Source organism: Pleurodeles waltl, chromosome 4_2, assembly GCF_031143425.1.
Source record: "Pleurodeles waltl isolate 20211129_DDA chromosome 4_2, aPleWal1.hap1.20221129, whole genome shotgun sequence".
Classification (NCBI taxonomy): domain Eukaryota; kingdom Metazoa; phylum Chordata; class Amphibia; order Caudata; family Salamandridae; genus Pleurodeles; species Pleurodeles waltl.
This window is the reverse complement of record NC_090443.1, coordinates 724063895-724084680: the sequence shown is the minus strand read 5'-3', so window position 1 is coordinate 724084680 and position 20786 is coordinate 724063895. Positions and strand designations below refer to the sequence as shown.

Here is a 20786-nt window from a genome sequence, read left to right as displayed (position 1 = left end):
GCCTGACATTCTACCAGGAAGAAGAGCTGGATGCTGTAGGAGGGACTACCACTCTGCCTGTTTTTCTGTGATGGCCTGCTTCTTACTGTTTCTGTCCTGGGAGTGAAATGACTGGACTTTTCTTTCTACATCCTGCTTCCAAATGTTCTCCTAGGGCTTGGACTGAGCTTGCCTCCTGTTAAGAAGTCTTGGGGACATCAAAAACTTCATCTGCCAGTACCTGGGCTCCCTTGCTAAGAGTCCTGACTTTCCAAGTGGTGCCAAATCCAGTCCCTGGGCCCTTGGGAGTGAGTTCTGGGGCAACCAAAACAGCATATCCACTCCAGAGTGACTTCAGAACCGGCGCTGCTGTCTGACTCCATGCTACTGCCTGCACTGGAGCCGTGGTTCCCTCTAAGTGCAAGGACCACGACGACGCTGCATGGCAGATGACGCTGCAGTGTCTCCAAAGTCCCGCCACAGTGTGAGTACAGAGCGCTGTGTCACCGATGTCCATGGCACCCGGCTCCACACAGCAGTTGTGGCCCAGTGGTATCATTGCGACACCCCAAAGTCGACGCCTCGCATCTTGACATGCTGGATTCATCAACCCCGCTGGGCTGTAAGGAACCAGCACCTCACAACTGACACCACATCACCTACCCTGCAACCGTAAGAAACCGACGCCTCAACTCCCCTGCCTAGCAATAAGGAACTAACACCTCACCTCCCCAGTGGCAGGAAGGAACAAGCACCGCAATGGCTCCAGCAATGCCTCACCTCACCGACTCTGTGCAACCTTTGTTTCCTCATTATTTTCCAAGGTGCTGTACCTGGGGTCTATGCGACTCTGTGACTGGCCTGCACTCCCTCGTGAGTTGCCTCAGACTGTTGGGAACGACTCCATGAAGACGTTGTGACAGCCCCAGTTGGAGCTATTGTGTTTCTAATTGTTAGTCTAAGATTTAGGATTTTTTATCTTGTGCATGTTGGATTTTTGTTGTTTTGGCCTTGTTTTACTCTGATAAATATTGGCTATTTTTCTAAACTGGTGTGGAGTACTTCAATGGTAGGTGGGGGTGTATACACGCAAGCGGAGCCGTCTGACATCATGGTTGCCGACAAAGGCATCATCCGGGTGCATGTATGTTAGTTACTTTTCCACAAACGTCCATGCCAGAAGCATAGCACCATGAATACAACCAACAGTTTGTCTGTGCTAAAAAAAAAAAAACTAGTGCCCTGAAAGGGACAATCCCAAACCCTAGCAGAAGTGCCGAAGAGCTGGGAGTCCTGGGGGTGGGTGTAAGGAATCTGCAGCTAGAGATAGTCTTTACTAGATAATGCGTTACCGAAGTTAAATAACTTGTTCATTTGATAGAGACTTCTAGCTGCAGATTCCTTCCCTTTAGAATAGATACCCAAGCCATAACCTCCTGATGGTGGGCTGCAGACAGATCATCTCACACACAAAAAAACATGCAGCACCGAACAGGCAAAGTGCCAGTCTCTACAGACCTGATTGTCCAGGCAGTAATGTCTTGCAAATGTGTGTAAGGATACCCACGTCTCTGCCTGACATATGTCCAGGACTGGAACACCCTGTGCTAATGCAGTGATAACAGCCTTGCTGTGGTGGAATGAGCTCTTAAGCCCTCAGGAGGCTGCTTCTTGTCTAGCGCATAGCAGATATTAATGCAGAGAACGAACCAGCGCAAAATGGTTCGCTTCTGCACTGCCCGACCTTTCTTTGCTCTCACATACCCCCACAAAGAGTTGGTCATCCACCCAGAACTCTTTTGTGCGGTCAAGGTAGTACTGCAATGCTCTCTCTGGGTCAAGCCAATGGAGTCGCTCCTCTTCTTTAGAGGGGTGCAGTGGAGCAAAGAAGGTGGGCAGGGTGATGTTCTGTCCCATGTGAAATGGGGTCACCACCTTGGAGAGAAAAGAGGCACAAATTTGAAGTACCACCTTGTCTGGGAAAATGGTGAGATATGGCGGCTTAGATGAGAGAGCCTGCATCTCACTCATCCTCGCAGATGTTATTGCCACTAAGAAGGCTGTCTTGATGGTGAACATCCGGAGGGGACAGTTGTGTAAGGGCTCAAAAGGGAGCACATATTAGAAATGTGAGGACGAAATTTAAGTCCCTTTGGAGCCTAACAAAGGGGGTACGAGGATGCATATGTACAAGCCCTTTGAGAAACTATGTATAGTAAGTGATTTGAATAATAAAGGCTGATTGGGCAGCCGAAGGAACACCAATAAGGTGTAAAGATAATCTTTGAGAGTGCCCACTACAGATCCCTGCTGGGCAAGGGACAAGACAAAAAGAATGCCACGAGGGATGCAGAAAGAGAGAGATGAAAAATAATATATAAAGCGCTTCCAACAGCAGGCGTGTACCGTCTTGATGGAGAGGGGACGCCTGGCTGCCAGAATAACCTTACAGACTTTGGGAGGAAGGTCGAGGCTGTCAACTGCTGCTGCTCAATCTCCATGCATGAAGGCACAGAAATGATATGTTCGGCTGGAGGACCTTCTCCTGTTGCTGCAACAGACTTCTCAAAGGGGCAGCCTGAATGGAGGATCAATGCTCATTTTCAGAAGCTCGGGATACCAAACTCACCGTGCACAGTCCGGAGCTACCAGGATTACGTGTGCCCGGACATACCAGATCATCTTGAGAACTCTGGGCAGAAGTGGTATGGGCAGAAAGGCGAACAGGAGGTCTGAACTACACTAGTGACGAAAAGCGATTGCCGCCTTGGAAACGCTAGCTAGCAATACTGCTAACATTGCATGTTCTCTTTGGAAATGAACAGATCTAACTAAGGTTCTCCCCACTGCTGAAAGAGTCCTTGTGCCACCTCCAGATGGAGACACCCCTAGTGATCCACTGGGCATCGACGGCTGAGTTTGTGCGCTCTTAATAAATATTTTAGTAGGATGAAAAAAAGTCAGAACGCTTTACTTAGTGATGTGCAAATGATAAATGTTTTCTGAAACCCAATGTTCCCAGAGTATTGTTAATACACTATATAGTTTTATCAGTAAATCTGCAAGTTAGTGGGAAGATTTTTGGACATTTCTTAGAAATGTACTGTCTGTGAATGACAGTATACTACCACCTCATGCTTTAGTAATATATTTATTAAAAGTGAGTGTTTAAATATAAACTGAGAAACACTCCTGCCCCGATGGCAAAGCCATTAGTAAGCTAGGAGGCAAGTCATGCATGGATCATGTGTACCCTACATGTGGGCTAGATTTATTATACATGGAGCAAATGTTTAGTGTATTTAATCAAACAAAAGAGAATTTGTTTACAGCAGAAATGCTGAATTCACATATTTGAAGGTGCACTCGTGAAAAAGAAGAAAAAGGTGACTGTGAAATACAAATATTGCCTAGGATCACACAATTTTAAACCCGTTTCCCGGTCAAGTACATTACAGTTAGGTCGAGTAGATTATTCAAGCTACTCAACCTACAGGTCTAGTAACATTTGTATGATTTTTCGAGGCCTGCCTGTGCGTAACTAAGGGATGGTGTTATGCAGACTGCACCATAGACGCTATACCCACCTTGTGAGGGTTTTTATTTTCACTTAAGTACTTTTTAATTTTCTTGCAATGGTTTCTAACTTTAATGTCTCAGTGTAGATGAACCCTAATGTTTGCATAACCCTGTCTTCTAGTCCCCTCCTCTTTTTATGACTGAAATTACTTTCATAGCTTACCTTTATTTGAATGGGACTCCACCCTTGCTGCTTTCCTCTCCTCAGCACCAGCAAACACTTTAACGAGAAGCATGCTAAAGCCTCTTATTCATATAGGCCAGTGGTTCTTAACCTGTGGTGTGGGGACCCCTGGGGGTCTGCGAAGCCTACTCAGGGGGGCCACAACTGCTTAGAACATGAAATAATATTAACATATTAATAAAGAATATATAAATAAAGAAGCAAAATGTAAAGTTGGGAATTAAAAATATATATAAATATCTGAAGGAATTTAAACTGGAAAGCTAAAAAAAATATCAAGTTAGTATCCTCAGATTGATTGATGGGGTCAGTGAAAGTCCACTAAACAGAACATAATATGGATGATGAGTGGTCTTAGTTTAATTTAGGAAAGCTCAACCCTCCCATAAAAAATTAGATGTTATTTATATTTGTTTGTGAATTGAATATTTCTTCATTTGTGTACTTGTTTGATCAATGTGTGTTTCCGTATTTTTTTGTGCTTTTTGTGGTGCTTATCAGAGCTTCATTTGTGCTTGTTGTTTCCTGTGTGGAGCACCAGCACTTCTTTTTGAGGACCGGCACTTATTTTTCTGCCTCAAGCATTTACTTCAAGCAAAAGACACCTATGGGATAGACGGATGAAGAAAAAAATCTAAAAAAGCGTCACGATGGGAAAAAGCTGCAAGAGAGAGCTGAAGGGGCAGGGAGTGGCAATAAATGGATAGAAGAGTCCTGAGATGGCTTCAGGATTACGCTGCCCTAGTATTCTGTGTTAACACAGCTAATTGCAGCAGCCGCCTGTTTCAGAGGAGGGCTTTGAGCACCGGCATATTTTTATTTACAAATTAAGCATTGGTTCTTAACATCAGAAATACTTTGGCTAGGGACCCCTCCTGTCAGTCATGACTCAGTGGGGGTCTCTAGATTCCAATAGTTACTCAGTGGGGGCCCCCAGGTTCTAGTAATGATTATTTGGGAGTCCACAGAAGTCAGAATGTTATAGGTCCCTGTTTGGGACTTCTGCCCAAACAGGAATCATGTGTACAGGTACAATTTAGAAACATCTACAGATCACTTAAACAATATGGAAATCCCCCCACAAGTGATATAGAATGAGCTGCAAGATATCCTGGAGAAAATCGAAGCCTGAAAAACATTTTGCTTGTGGCCTACAGTGACAGAAAAGAATGCATCAGCAACTCACTTGTGTTATAGCTACCAGGTAACCCCTGGTGTGACCAAATGACAACCTTTGCTCACTCTGTTATGAGTGGCATCCTCAGTTGTGCTTTGTTTTACTCAGTAGAAATGTACATGCTCGGGGTTATTACTACAATGTTAGAAGAAAAACTGCACAGTTAGAATACAGTGTGCCACTTAAGACTGGTTGACCTTTCTAGCCATAACAAGGAGGCACTTGGCAGTCAATTTTTTAATGATAAGAATTGTTAACCGGTTCTGTGCCGCGGACGTAATGGTTACGTCCTGCGGCACAGCACTCCCTCTGTGGGCTTCCCACCCCCTATCACCCTCAGGGCAGGGCTGGTAGCGGAATTGCTTCCCCTTCCAACACCGCCCCCGCAATCGCATGCTGACCTCACCAGAGGTCACCTCCCATCGCGCTGGAAGCATTCTGTCATTATGAGCATTTCTACAGCTTGATCATAATGGGATCGGGCTGCAAAAATGCCCACTAAACACCAGTTTTTTTTTTGTTATTGGCATAAAAGGGGAGCGACCCCTTGGGGCCATTTTTGTTAATGCAATTTAGTGGCTAGTGGCTTCTGCCCGGGGAGGCAGAAGCCACTAGACACCAGGGATTTTTTTTCTTATGAAATTTGCATAAGGGGAGTGACCCCTTTGGCAAAGGTCGCTCCCCACAGGGCAATTTTTATATGTGGCCCTAAACACCCTACCCCTGCCCCCGGCGGGGCAGAAGCCAGTAGATACCAGGAATATTTTGTTGTTTTTTTACATTGATAAGGGGAGCGACCCCTTAGGCAAAAGTCGCTCCCCTGGGGGTCAGATCAGCCTATTTTTATTAGTCCAATCTGCCCCGGGGTGGGGGCGGTAGAAACCACTAGACAACAGGGATTTTTCTTTTTATTTTATTTTTTAAGGTCAGTTTCGCGCAAGGGGAGAGACCCTCGGGTGTCTAGTTTTCAGAAATGTTTGGGGTTGGTAGGTTTCCCTATATGGCTGCTGAGCCCAGGACCAAAAACTCAGGTCTCTCCCCCACACCCTTACAAAAACATTTAGACTTGGGGGAACATTGGGTGGAAGGAAATGTGTGGCTCCTCTGTTGTCTAGTGGTTTCTGGCCTCCCCCCCCCCCCCCCCCCCACCCCCCGCTCCTCTCAGATTCCAGATCTTTCTGTCACCAAAATTGGAGGAAAAAGTGTTTTTTGGGCCAAATTGTGAGGTTTGCAAAGGATTCTGGGTACCAGAACCTGGTAAGAGACCCACAAGTCACCCCATCCTGGATTCCCCTAGTTGTCTAGTTTTCAAAAATGTACAGGTTTGGTAGGCTTCACTAGGTGCAGGCTAAGCTAGAGGCCAAAATCCACAGCTAGGCACTTTGCAAAAAACATGTCCGATTTCAATGTAAAAATGTGATGTGTCCATGTTGCATTTCCTGTTGCGGGCATTAGGCCTACCTGTGTAAGTGAGCTACCATTTTTATCAGGAGACTTGGGGGAAACACAGAATAGAAGAACAAGTGTTATTGCCCCATTTCTGTCTCTACATTTTTGCCTTCCAAATGTAAGACAGAATGTAAAAAAGATGTCTGTTTGAGAAATGCACTGTAATTCACATGCTAGTATGGGCACCCAGCAATTCAGAGATGTGCAAATAACCACTGCTTCTCTTGTGCCCATTTTGGAATTACAAAGGTTTCCTTGATACCTATTTTTCATTCTTTATATTTCTGCAAAGGAATTGCTGTATACCCGGTATAGAATGAAAACCTATTACAAGGTGCTGCTCTTTTATTGGCTCTGGGTACCTAGGATTCTTGATTAACCCACAAGCCATATATACCCCCGCAACCAGAACACTCCAGCAGACGTAATGGTATATTGCTTTCAAAAATCTGACATTGCAGGAAAAAGTTAGAGTAAAATGTGGAAATAAATAGCTGTTTTTTCACCTCAATTTCAACATTTTTTTATTTTAGCTGTTATTTTCTGTAGGAAAACCTTGTAGGATCTACACAAATGACCCCTTGCTGAAGTCAGAATTTTGTCTACTTTTCAGAAATGTTTAGCTTTCCGGGACACAGCATTGGTTTCACACCCATTTCTGTCACTAACTGGAAGGAGGCTAAAAGCACAGAAAATAGTAAAAATGGGGTATGTCCCAGTAAAATGCCAAAAAATTTTTGGTGAAAATTTGGCTTTCTGATTCAAGTCTGCCTGTTCCTGAAAGCTAGGAAGATTGTGATTTTAGCACCGCAAACCCTTTGTTGATTAAAACTTTGCTGTATTTTGGCTAATTTCTTGGTCTCCTTCAGGGGAACCCACAAACTCTGGGTGCCTCTAGAATCCCTAGGATGTTGGGAAAAAAAGGACACAAATTTGGTGTGGGTAGCTTATGTGGACAAAATGTTATGAGGGCCTAAGCGCGAACTGCCCCAAATAGCCCCAAAAAAAAAAGGCTCGTCAGAGGAAGGGAAAAGGCCTGGCAGCGAAGGAGTTAATGAAACGAGTGCTCCACTGGCAGCCCTCAACATCCATAGTAGTCAGAAAACCACAGGCAACCCAATTATAAAACCAAGTGTTAATCAAACTGTAAGGAGAAATGAAATCGGAAGCCCCAAAAGGCATTGGTCAAGTACCCGTGATTTACAAAACGCTTTCACGCTTCAAATCGCCTAAAACAAAATATCTTGGCTTTGTGAGAATAAAGTGGATAATATCCCTTAACACCCTTACAATGATTTAACAACCAACACCTAAATACTTTCTCTGTTTGAACGTGGATGATTGCGTCGCCTCCTTTTGTGTGAATGTAGGCCTAATGGGGCTGCTGAAGCGCGGTGGATACGTACACAAGCCTCTGATTAAGTCCGCCCCACTGATGACAGACGTGAACCAAAAACAACGTAAAAGAGGAAGGAATGTGGTAGCAGGCCCGTGTTCTCTGGGAAGAGCAAAAAAGACAACTGCTGTTCTGTAACCAGCAGTTTTGCATTGCTTTTTAGCTCGAAAGCATTAGTTTAAATGCCCAGGTATTGCAATTACTCGAGTATCTGCACTTCTCTTTAATTTAATCTCGTACTTTACTGCCCAGGTTAAAAATTTCCCTGTAGGCAAATCTGTTATTCTCATCCATATAATCTAGTAAACCATTTCCAGAATATTTGACATAAACTCCCTCCTCTCTATAATCACTTTAACTTCTATCAGATTTCGTACTGGACAGTTTTTGTAATCTCTCCAGTGTGCAATACCCTTTAGTAATACAGTTATAATAAAACATCAGGTCTTTATCCACAGTGCTTCTACCTGTCATTTGCCCTCATTAGTGTCTTCATAGTTTATATTAGTCATGGTCTTTCTCAGGTCTTTCACCTAAATTACCCCAAAGCTCTTGTTTATATTGTCTGCAATATGCGAGAACTGCATGTGTTTGTGCTGTTTGTCACACATCGACAACTCAGAGTAAGTAGGCAGTCTGTTCGCTGCATGATTGATGCATGGGAGGATTACCCAGTGAGTTTTTTTTATTATATTTTAAGCGGTCTTGTAACCCAGATGACAGTTTCACTTGCTCAGAGGTTGTGATGTTTTCTCCTTGTACATACTGCATATCTTTGTACAGCCTTTCCCTTTTATCATGGTTCATATCCTGTGTAAGCCCTAGAGTAAATTCCATCTTGCACCAAGCAGAGGGAACGGAACGAGGAAACTAGCTAACTCCATCCTCATGCTCAACTGAACTCACTGCTAACGTGGTTCTAGGTAGACTCGTATGCTCCCTTGGAATCGAGACTTCTAGCTAACCCCTTGAACCTATCATGAGGAGCTCAACTGTATTCTGTGAGCCATAATGCGCCAATGCTTCCTTGTATTTTTGCCTGTAGTATATCAACGCGGAAATGCTTGAAAGTAACTAAGCCTAAGTGAAACTCCTAGGTTGACCTTTTATCTGACAATTTTAGGGAAATTCCCTTTACAAATGTAAACTGTAATCACCGTGTGAAAGTCCTTAAGTAGGTTAGCTGGAACTGCTGGTGGAATTGCTTGGAGTGCAGTACCTGTGCCTTAGGGTAACTTTGTCATTTTAACTGCTGCAACCCTCCTGAATTAGCAGCACGATCTACTATACCACTATTATGGCAGTCTTTTAAAATATGCAGTAATTAGTTAGATCATAATAATCCACTTGCTTCGGGTAGGCACAGTTTGTATCCCCCAGATAGGTGGTGAGGGTATGGATTTCTCCTCCAGATGTCTCATTGTTCCTCCACTTTCGAGAGATTAGAGATTTAAGTATTCAGATTTTTCCATGTTAATTTTAAATCTCAACATCCTTTGATAATCCTCCTTGTCTTCCGGAGCCTTGTGGATGGTCTCTGAATCAGACTAAGCATGCCATCTTTATTCAAATTTTAATTCAACCTGAGCATACTGTGTAACTTAAATCTAGGATTTTTGTGTGATATGTTCCTCTAGGAATTCCAGTGATAGGGCGAAAAGCAGATGAGGAACAAGGACCCCAATGTTTCACTTTACGGGCAATAGTAGTCCAGTCTGGTTATATACCTTCTTTCAGAATCCAGTATCTAACCATTGTCCATTTTTAAATATTCTGTCATGTCAATTGAACGGAAAGCATTCCTTTGTTGTAGCTAAAGGAGAATCTGTGATTGGTGTGAAAGGCTTTACGTCCTGGTTAACCAATCAGGTATGTCTTTCTGAGCCACTCAGTTTGGAAGTTTCAAGGCTTCATGTTATTAGTACTTTGGCTGTAGACTGTGTGAACACTGCTGACAATTTGAAATAGTTCAATAGGTGTGTTGGTGTAAAAGCAAGAACTATTCTATTTTACGGGTAAAATGTTGCTGTGAAGCCACAAAGTTCTGGTGCTGTGGCCGAATAAGTCTTAATATGGCCTTGATTGATTGATTTACTTATTTTTAGCATTCGATTTGATTGTTTTGCAAAAAACAAAGATAAAAAAACAGAACATTATATTGGTAATTGGTAAGTACATTAGACACTTGGTATTGCCTTTGTTGAACCACGTTAATTCGGCCAGAAATCGAGCAAATTATATTAGTCTTTAATTCATAACATTTGTCATGGCTCGTCCCTTTCCCGTGCTATTCATTTTCTTGTGTAATCCAGTGGTCGAAGTGGGCAGGATCTGAGGGGCACGATGTGCCCATCTTTTTTTAATTTAAGAAAAACAGTTACCTTACATTTATGAAAAAGCAACTGTCCCGGGCGGGTTAATTCCGACAGTTGAAACGCTTCAACTGACGTGTAAAGCAGGGACTCTCTGTGCTGTGAAACAAACGGAAAGAAATGTAAATATGCTCAACTGGTTAATTTGCAATTATAAATAGTGCTTGGAAACCGGTATTGGCTTTAATTGATTGAATCACTTTAAGCTTCCTGATAACACAGATTTATTAGTTTTGAGTGGCATGAAGTATGTGCTTTTAAAGAACAGTTATAACAATAATTACACTGTGCACGGTCTGGGTATTACTAAAATGTATATTTTGGAAGCGTTTTTTTAATCTTAAACATATTTGCATAATTTAGAGTAACCTTATCTTTTACTGTGTGTAATTAAACTTTAAAATAATCACTTGCATACGTATTCACCGTGCTTTATGTCACAGACTGGGACCTCGTAACACTAAACATACACAAGTCACTCTTCTCCACTGCACCAACCAGGGTTCAGTTCTGTGGCTCCGTGGTTACAGACACAGACGTCTGGAGTGCACTAAGTAATAGAGGTTTCATATTGTACAGTGATTTTCCCACTGATTAACTTAGCTTTCTTATCTTTTTCTTTTAATGCAAGTTATTTTATTTGTAGTGACCTGAAGCTGAAAGACCGAAAAAAAGTCACAGAATATTTTGTTTTTTTAGCCACACCTTTGATCCCGCCCCCATGCTCACTCATCCCGCTCCTACTTGCGTGTAGCATCACAGTTCACATACTTATCTTAATGCAGTTCGACGACTGGTGTAACCTGTGATATATAACAATTAGTTAAAGTTCTCTGTGGGTGTAAAGTGAACAGTTTGCAGCCAGTCCACATTTTATTGTAAAAAAAAAGAAAAGTGAGAGAACAGTTTCCAGGGGCCGGATTTGTTTTGTGACTATATTTTCATACACTCTGCTGTCATCTATTGTAGGGGGTTATCATATGTGTGACTTTACCTAGTTACCATCAGGGTCTTTTGATCAGCCACTCATACCGTGTACTGATGAGGATGTTCAGGGGAGCTTCTCCTCATTTGCTATGTTAGTGAAAGATATCTCTTTCCAGTCTCAAGTGACGTCAGGCGTGCCTTTCCCTATGTGTTCAGTTCTAAATGCTGCACCCTCCAGCATTTCCCAATTCACAACTCTGTGTACCAATTGAGCAATCATTTTTTTAGCTGATTCCCACGCAACAGTTATACACGTTATTCTGCAGACCGAAACCCAAAAAAGTGTTTCTGGGTTTATTATTGGCAGGGCATTGGGTGCTTCAGGCTTGCTTCCAGCCTTAGTGGCCCTCTCCTATTCATTGCCTCTACCGGTATAGCCTCTATTTGAACTCCGTGTCATGGTCACACCCATGGGTAAAAGTCCGCCTCCTAGTTCTTATACCTAGAACAATCCCCGCAAGGATATGATATATTTTTTGTTCGCACATTCCGGACCCCTAAAGGCTAAGTTAAGAAGTTTTATTGCTGGAGCTTGCGTCTTCCGTTTCTGGAGACTTGGAGAGAGTGAAACATTTGCTTCCAGTTCCCCTCCTCCACTTCAATTCCATTGTCATCTGGCCATTTGCTCCTTACACTAGACAGGCTTGTTATGGTGGCAATTCAGGCCCCCTCAACCTTCATCTTTCATGTATAGTTCCCCTTAACGTCCCATGCACCAAATATTTCTCTTTGAATTCCATTTTCTTATATTGGGTCTTGAACAGTTCTAAATGTACCTGTGTCATACAGGTTTTCCATCATTGTGATGCAATAGATAGACCAATGTTCAAATTCACCATTGTACGGTGCAAATAGTTCCATCATCGGAATCAGTGGCCTGTATAGAATATATCCATCGCTGTTCTTCTAATGTACCTCTGCCAGCAGTCTTGCCCTGGTTTTAGTACAAGGGATACTGACTGCCTCCGGGAGTCCCTGGCTTAAGAAGCAATCCCACATCAAAGGTGAATGCTCATCCTGCCAGAATGCAGTCCCTCTAAAATTGGGAGACTGTCACTATCCACCCAGCAACCTACTCCAGCTGTGTTGCCAAGTAGAATAGTTTGTGATATTGCGCTCCTAGACTTCGTTTGAAAATGGGAGCCTAAAGTGTGTGCAAAGCCACTCTATGCCTACTGTCTTTCAAAATCATAGAAAGCAATATGCCATCCATTTCCTTAAATACTCTGGCAGGCAATATTGTGGGTATGTTGGCAGAGTAATATAGCTTTCTTGGCAAAATCGCCATTTTAACCACTGCTAGCAAACTCATTGTGGAAAATGGGAAAATGTCTCAAAAAATATTATGCAGTTTGTAATGGAGGAGATTGCCTTGTCTACGTTGCCTGCAAACATATTGATCTGCTGTGTGTGTGTGTGTGGATGTGTGTGTGTATATATATATATATATATATACACATACACACTCAAGATATCAAAATGTGCCCATGTAATATCCTGCAGCACTCTCAAATTTACCTGTCTCTACTATGGTGGCCTGATTAAAAGGAAAAAAAATGGTCTTGTGCCAATCCACTTGTATGACGATGCCTGCTTAAATTGTCCGAATATCTGCCGCCTGTTCAATGCCAGAGGTCGTGTTCCCTAAGTGTATTGGGATGTCATCCTCATAAAGCGATATTGTATGCACCCTGTCAGATTGTAATGGCTTTTGACTGCCACTCTGTGCGTACCCGTTTCCAGTGCCTTGTGCCCAGTGGCAGCCCTTTTCTGCCCCCCTTTCAACTGTGTATGGTTCAGATATGTGCCTAACCTGGCAGTTGGCGCTTGTTGGGATGGAAAAGTCATCTGCATGCTAAGGATGTTTACCCCTGGCCTGAGTGTCCAGCTGTAATGTTGTCTCGATCCCTAATTCAGATGTTTTTTTTTTTTGCTCATAGGCGAACATGGATCATGCATGTGCACCATGACATAGGCCTGGCTGGCGGATTGCGGTCTTGGACTAGGAGGGGTGCCCAAAGTGCTACCCTCATAGTGGTGGAAGGCTACCGCCTTCATCAGGAATTAAGCTCCACAAGAACAGTGGTGGCAGCATACCGTGTAGAGATCAGTAGTAGTGAACATGATCTTTTTTGCCTGTGTCACTGGAGAGAGGCCTACAAGCTCACTCACCTTTTTAAAAGTTCTGCTGCTGTGTGCTTAATGTCGGCTCTGGCCTATATCAGTTAGATGTGGAATGCTGCACATCGCAAAAGTAGTAACTTTATGTTGGATATATGGGTTCCTGGGAAGGGTACATTACTGGATTAGAGCAGTACTCTAGTGCAAGTGTAGTTAGTATATGTTAGTACATGTACTGGGTGAATGTATGCTTGAGAGTAATACATTACATTAGAGATGTAGTGCTGCGCAGTGCACGCACAGTGAAAGCATGTGCTGGATGTAGGTGTGCTTGCGTGAAGTACATTACATGTAAGCGTGAAGAATTGTGCAGTGCGCACATGGCAAGTGTGTGTGCTGGCATTGTTTGTAAATGGAGCACTCTGTTTAAACATAGAAAAGCTTCAGTGCTGAACAGTGCACACAGAGACAGTGTGTTTGCTGAATGCATGTGTACATGTAATTGTACAATGCATAGAGGTTACAGCGCTGGACCTAATTGTGCTGTGACTGTATACTGAGTGAATGTGCCTGCAAAGGTGCATTACATGGAGGACCTTGAGTTCCATTTTGGGAAGCCTAGGCCTGCATGCGGAAAAATGAAGAGGAGAGGAATCTCTGCAGGTTTGTGGATTGCTGCATTCCTCTGAACTGGGAGGGACACACACTGGCGGGGAGCGAGAGACTTCTTTTGCACTTCAAGAGGCTGCTGATTGATTCCATGAGAAATCACAAGGAAGGGCCTGTACACAACTAAGAAAGAGAGATGGGGTTAATAAGGAAATCATAAAGAGTAGGCCTGGGATTAACCTCTTTTTGCTTATATTACTGTGACTGATATACAGGTGTGAAGTCTGGTCTCTCCCATGTATTGTTATACAGCTTTAAAGTCATGCCTGCTGTGACAGACATCTTGCATGAGGAAAGGAGAGAAGTGTCCACTTCAAAAGAAGCAGAACACCAACATAAGACCCAGACCCTAAACCAGATTTGGTGTCTGGAAAATGACTATAAGATGGAGAGGGTGAGACCCCAAGATGTGGCATCTGTCAAGCAGCCAGACAGGCTGTGTGTAAAGGGAAAGTGCTACAACACTTCTGGCTGTGACCAGAACTAGGGGCAGATGCCTGCTAGTTTCCCTGCTCGGTAAGGGGACATCACCCAGAACATCAAGATCACTTACCCTGGAGCATCACTGCTTGCAGTGTGCCCTGTAATGGAGAGGAGAGCAATGGCGGGACCAGGGTCCAGTGAGGAGCCCTCCACAAGATTCCCTGAGCAAAGTGTAAGGCTGTGCACCGATCAGGCCATTACTTGTGTGTAGTAGTGCGTCTGCGAATCTTGTATGCCAGAACAGGGCAACATTTTTCTGAGCCGTATCTGAAGGGCTGGGCTGAAAGTACCAAGTTGCACAGCTGCACTATGGTGACTGTGTATGTCATAGGGGGTCACTAGTGAACTGATTTTGGGACATAGTCCTGCCAAAATTGGTGATCTCGTGTGCCAGGAGGGGCTACTTTTGTGAGTGTGATCGCATTAGGAGAGTCAACACCTGGATCGTGATTACCGCAGTAACCTCGTATGCCAGGAGAGGTTGCTGGTACCACTGTAGCCTAGGGTTCGAGTTGTCACCTGGACTGAAAAAGTACGACTGCAACCAGGGGGATGAGCCCATACGCTGTAATCTGCACTTGACGACGTCCCAAGGTTCATAGAGATGTCTCTGAGGACGTCACACCCTTGTTGGAGCGGAGGATCACACCAGCAGCTAGTGGATAGAGCAACTTTTGTGTCTGCTGACCAGGAGCAGCTTCGATCACTGGAGACAGACCGGCAGCACTGCTCAACAGAGCACATGCACCTTGGTGCTGCCACGTCCATCGCAAGCGCCCTGACTTTGCCATAAAAGATCTGTATTTGAGAGAGCTCAGAGAAAAAAGGCTTGCTGCATCGCTGAACATTGCCATACCGCAGGAGCAGGTAAAACTAGAACCTGTGCCTTTGGGTCAGCAGGAGACTTGCTGCTAACGGTGCTGCGACACCATAAGCAGTTTGACTAATTCCTAAAGAGTCAAAGGGAGAACTCTTGAGTACGGCCTAATAGTTTGGATTCCCTGGAAGCAGCCACCAGTGAATGAGGAATAACCCTGCACATGCTACACGAAGGAGGGTGGGACAGGGATTTGCCTGATATCTACTAGTGCCTGACTTCTAGGGGGGTTGTTATTGCTTCTGAAAGTGGTATGTTTATGAAAGTGCCACGTTTTAGCATGGTTACCTCCCACTTTTTGCCTGATATTGATGCTGACTTGACTGTGCGTGTGCTGGGATCCTGCAAACCAGGCCCCAGCACCAATGATCCTTCCCTAAACTGTATCATTGCTTCCACAACTGGCACAGCCCCGGCTCACAGCTAAGTCCTTTATAAAAGGTACCAAGAGCCCTGTGACCAGGGAGGGTCCCTAAGTTTTGCAGTATGTATTGTGCCACCCTCAACAAACTCATGCACACTGCCATTGCAGCTTTTATGTGTTTGTGGGGAGAAAAAGGCAAAGTTGATATGGCATCCCTCACGGTGCCATGCCCACCAACCACTGCCTGTGGCATAGGTAAGTCACCCCTCTAGCATGCCTTCGAGCCCTAAAGCAGGGGGCACTATACCACAGGTGAGGGCATAGCTGCATGAGCAATATGCCCCTACAGTGTCTGTCCATTCTTAGACATTATAAGTGCAGTGTGGCCATATTGAGTACATGAGCTGGGGGTATGTCATTACGAACTCCACAGCTCCATGATGGCTCCACTGAAGACTGGAAAGTTTGGTATTAAACTTCTCGGCACAATAAACCCACACTGATGCCAGTGTTGGATTTATCTTAAAGATGCCCCTTGTATTTTGCCCAACTCTTTAGTGCAGGGATGACCAGTCTGTGCTAGCCTGCCACTAACAGACACGTTTCTGACCCCCCATGGGGTGAGAGCCTTTGCGCTCTCTGAGGTCAGAAACAAAGCCTGCTCTGGGTGGAGGTGCTTCACACCTACCCCCTGCAGGAACTGTAACACTTGGTGAATAGCCTCAAAGGCTCAGGCCTCCTGTAACAGTGCCCCAGGGCACTCCAGCTAGTGGAGATGCCCACCCCCCTGGGATCAAGCCCCACTTTTGGCGGCAGGAAAATTAGGTAAAAAAGGGGGGAGTGACCACTGGAGCTAAGACCACCCCTAAGGTGTCCAGTGACCCCCTCTTTGCAGAATCCTCCATCTGGTTTTGGAGGATAGGGACCAGTAGGCTTAGGAATGTGTCCTGTCCACAGTCCCCAAAGGGAGTAGGCATCAGAAGGGTGTAGCCTCCCGCATGGAGAGTAGCCATTGGCTACTGCCCTCTGACCCCCGTAACACCCCTAAATTTAGTATTTAGGGGCACTCCTGAACCTTACTCACCAGATGCCTGGCGACCTCAGAAGAAGGATGGACTGCTAAGCCGACCACAGCAGTGAAGATTCCAGATGACAACTGACTTGTCCCATGTCCTACCGGCCTGTCTGCAGCTTCAAAGACCCCTGCTCCAAGAAGGTGACGCATCCTGCAGGATCAGTGACCTCTACAAACCCTCCAGGGAACGGCCGGCCCAGCAGAGGCCCAAGAACCCCCAAGGATAGCGGCCCTGTCCAGAAGGAATCACCAAAAGCACTCCAGAACTGCCCCGGATCCACAAACCCTGTCCACTCTGCACCCAACACCCATGGCCCACCGGTCCAGAGAAGGTACCCAGGCAATTCCGACCTCAAGTCCACCCCTCCTAGCGGACACAATGACGCCTGCAGCCTGAATCCAGAGGCTCCCCCTGACCAGATCCGCTGAAGATTCCTGACATGCAAATAGACCCCTGCACCCGCAGCCCCCTGGCCTTGGGGAATTTGATTGATAGTCCAGCAACATCCAGGAGGCACCTCTCTTGCCTTTCCAGCCTTTGATTTTCCAGAACTGACCCCCTGAACCTAGCCTGCAGCATCTTTTGTGTCCCCCCCGGGTTCCTCTATTGAAAAGCATTGGGCGCCCAGCTCTGTGTTTGCACCCTGCTGCCCCTGTGCAGCTGAGGGTGTGTGTTTGGTGTGATCCTGTGCCCCCCGGTGCTGACCTAAAGCCCCCAGGCCTGTGCCCTGAAACCACAGGACTTACCTGCAATCTGCTTTTTACCGAGAACCCCCAGTCCTCATAGGATTCCACTGAAAACCCAGCACCAACTTTGACCTCTGCAACCAGCCGGCCCTGTGTTGCTGGTGGTGCACTTTTGGGGGTCATCCTAAACTTTGACCTGTGGACATTCTAACACCCGAAGACTGGAATCGTAAGTCGTCTACTTACCTGTTAACTGTGCTAACACTTTTCCCCCCATGACTCTATTGGCTTCTATGAAAAATTGCACTGTCAAGTTTTGAAATTGAAAAGTGTTACTTACTTGAAAACTGTTTACCTGCAAAAATCAAAGTACATTCAATACATATGCCGAATACTTACCTGCAACTGTACTTACCTTCAACAAAGTTCTTCTGTTTCTAGTAATAAAGTAACAAAATATATTTTTGCTATATAAAAACAATTGGCCTGGAGTTACTCCTCGAGTGTGTGCCTCATTTATTGACTGTGTGTGTACAACAAATGCTTTGCACTACCCTCTGATAAGCCTAACCGCTCAACCACACTACCACAAAAGAGAACATTACTGTGATCTACTTTAGCCTTTGTTAAGCCTTTGGGGAACCCCTGGACTCTGTACACACCATACCTCATTGTGGTATAGTTTATACAGAACCAGGTTCCTACAATATGTATGCATTTGCATGTGTGGAGTTAGAATTAAAATGCTGCTTTTTGTTTTTGGAAGGTGAGTATTGGACGGGGCATTGGTTTATTGTGTGCACTGTTTGCATTTTGAGTTATGAGTTATATTCACAGTCCTGCGTCTACATTCCTCCCCCTGAGGGAGCTTTTACTGGCAACTGCAGCTACCACTGAGATTCAAGTACAGAAGAGGTACTTGTGCCAGTTGCTCCGGACCCATCGTAAGCCAGACCACAGGACAGCAGAAGTAAAAGACCACAACCACCACAGTTGTGCCCAGTAACCCCTGTGTTCCACGTGGCCCTCTGAAAGGGGTTCGGACAGCACTGCATACAATATTTCTATTAAGTTCATCAGTCCCACTCCAAAACTTATTTTTTTCAGAGTAGTTCGAACATATAGCGCCAGTTAATCTTATCCGATTACTTTCCAGGTCAATTGAGAATACCACTGTATCTAGCAGTAAAGAGGGTGTCGCTTTTCCCCCGCGCCACAAAACTGTGATGGTCGGTGTGTACTATTGGAGGTAGCAGCATCTGCATGCAATTTGCTATGACTTTATTTATTTTATAACCTTATTTCAGGAGAGAGAGAGAGGTTTGAATGCCCTTCTTTCAAGTGTTTCTTGCCCTGGCTTGGGAAGGGGAGTCTTTAAGTCTTCTTTAATGGCAGCTCTTAGTGGGCCCTTCAGGAATGCTGCCTCATGCAGTTCTAGGTGTTTTTCCCTTGAACAGTCCTTTATTTTCAGTATTAATAGTGGCACCTCCAAGTCTCTTTGTATTTATTTGATATACTAGTCATGCTAGTTCTGTTGAGATAGGTTTATATGGTTGGTGTATCAATATCCTCCCTGCCTTTGTATAACTCATAGTAATATTGGTGAAAGGAGTCATTAATGCCTGCTTGTGTGTGGTGTTCCTGCCCTGTGTCATCTCTAAATGATGTGTGTGTGTGTGTGTGTGTGTGTGTGTGTGTGTGTGTGTGATATGTCCCTCGCTTTGGGTCATATCAGTTAAGTTAATAAATTATCAGATTTGATACCATGTTTTGGCTATTGTCTACTTTTCACAGCTGTTCTATCAGTTGTGTGTGTTTATCTCTTAACTCCTCTTGCAGTTTATCAGTATGTGAGTCAATGTTGTCTAGTTTTGTCTTTCTGGTATCCAACCTATTCAAATTGTCCTCAGATGATTTCCTAATGCTATATATCATGTTAATACAATGCTTCCGAATTACTGCCTTAAAGAGGCCTCATCTCACTACTTATTGTACCCCAAAAATGCTGTATCTTCTTGCTCTGCAATTTGCTGCTTCCAGGTTGACACTGATGCCCTTTCTCCACCCCCACTGGAACTGCTGCATCAAAAGGTTTTGATTTGACAATGTTGTACTTAAGTACTCAGAACGTACGACCCCTTGTTAGCATTGTTCTGGTTCAGTAGAACTTATCAAGTCTGGCTCACAGGTTGTGCATGTGGGACTTGTATGAATAGTCTTGTTTTTGCCAGTTCATAAGCCTGCCATGTGTCTACTAAATTCCAGTTCTGAATCCAATCAGACTGCCCTGGATGTGTGTGTTGTTGAGAAGGACAGCAGAGGAGATATGATTTGTCTAGGTCCACATTGCTGAAAGATTGTAGTACCCTCCCATCAATCATTGTAATTGAATGTGCTGTGCGATTGATATATGTTGTCCAGGAATGTCGTTTGGTCTGCATTGAGTGCATATAGACTTGCCAAGAGCAAGTCCTAGCCGTCTAGTCTCTTGCCTACAACGAATTACCTGCCTTTCCGACCTACCAGTACTGTCTGCAGTGTGAAACGTACGCTGGATCTCATCTATATAAATGCCCACCCTCACGTTGGCCGAGTACATAACACCATGAAGAAGAGCTGACCTCTTTATTATCTCAAAAGGTTTGAGACCCTCTTCATGTGTTGAGTGGGTTTCTTGAAGCATGGCTATATGGGTACCCCTTCATTTGAGGTACACATATATTTTATAGCACTTCATGGTATTGTTCATGCCCTCTAAATAACAGATTACTGTAGTGTAGTTGTTCATGTGTGTCGTACTGGAAGTAGGGTCAGTGCTGGTGTGCTCATTTCTGGTCTGTCCCCGACTCCCACTCGCACCATACGACAAAGATTACACATTTGTCCTTGCAGTGTCGCTATCCCTGCCCACCTGCTTTGTGAAATTTGAGTGCTCAACCTACCTGTAAACCACATAATTTCAACCCTAACCACCCCCTGTCCCTTAGGACACACAGACATCCAGCAGCCACCTATTTGTAACTTGTAACTTGAATATCCAAGTTTGTTAATTTAAGCTGGATTATGGGTATTGGTTAGGGCAGGCATTGCTCACTCCAGGGTCCATCTACCAGTCTCTTACTGTGGACAGCAGTGGCTAAAATCATGTGTGCACACTAAACTGCGGTCACCAATCTCATATCTCAGGATCATCATTGCCAACACCTTCAAAGCAGTTCATCAACTGTGCCCGGTGTATTTTTTTGGCAGTTCGTCGACAGACTGTTTAGCATTCTCACCTCTGGAGTAAGACTCTGAGAAGTCAGGTTCTGTCTGCTGACTATTTATTCAATGAGTGCCTCTTAGGTGTTCCACTTATATATTGACCACTGATTCCTTCTCAATACA

The 20786-nt window shown here is 44.5% G+C and overlaps 1 protein-coding gene across 11 annotated transcripts in view; it reads left to right on the top strand.

Annotated features, from left to right (window-relative positions):
* Positions 1-20786, top strand: part of ZNF644 (zinc finger protein 644) — a 641487-nt gene that overhangs the window by 472387 nt on the left and 148314 nt on the right. The window lies entirely within an intron of this gene.